Raw genomic sequence first — 733 nt, forward strand, 5'->3', positions numbered from 1 at the left:
AGCACAACAAATCAAAGAAAGGTTGGACAAATGGGATTGCATGAAACTGCAGAGCTTCTGCATGGCAAAGGACATAGCTAGTAAGATCAATAGAAAGCCTACGGATTGGAAGAAGGCATTCACTAGTCATACAACAGACAAGGGCCTCATATTTAAAATATACTTAGAACTCAAAAATTAAATCCCCCCAAAACCCTCATAGAAATAACCACCTCATTAATAAATGGGCTAAAGACTTAGAGACTTCTCTACAGAGGAAATAAGAATGGCCAATAGACACAAGAAGAAATGCTCAACTTCTCTAGCCATAAAAGAAATGCAAATCAAAACAACATTGAGATTCCACCTCACCCCAGTTGGAATGGCTACAATCAAGAAATCTAGTAACAGATGCTGGAGGGATATGGCCAAAAGGGAACCCTACTGCATTGTTGGTGGGAGTGTAAAGGTGTTCAATCACTTTGGAAAGCAGTATGGAGGTTCCTCAAAAGATTCCACATAGAGCTCCCTATAACCCAGCAATCCCACTATTGGGCATTTACCCAAATGATCCCAAACAAGACCACACTAAAGCTACCAGCACAACTATGTTTATTGCAGCATTATTCTCCATAGCTAAGATATGGAACCAACCCAGATGCCCCTCAGTAGATGAATGGATCAAGAAAATGTAGCATGTATGTAATGGAATTCTATGCCTCCATCAGAAAGAATAACATTGCCTCATTTGTTA

Source organism: Dipodomys ordii, unplaced genomic scaffold, assembly GCF_000151885.1.
Source record: "Dipodomys ordii isolate 6190 unplaced genomic scaffold, Dord_2.0 Scaffold216, whole genome shotgun sequence".
Taxonomy (NCBI): domain Eukaryota; kingdom Metazoa; phylum Chordata; class Mammalia; order Rodentia; family Heteromyidae; genus Dipodomys; species Dipodomys ordii.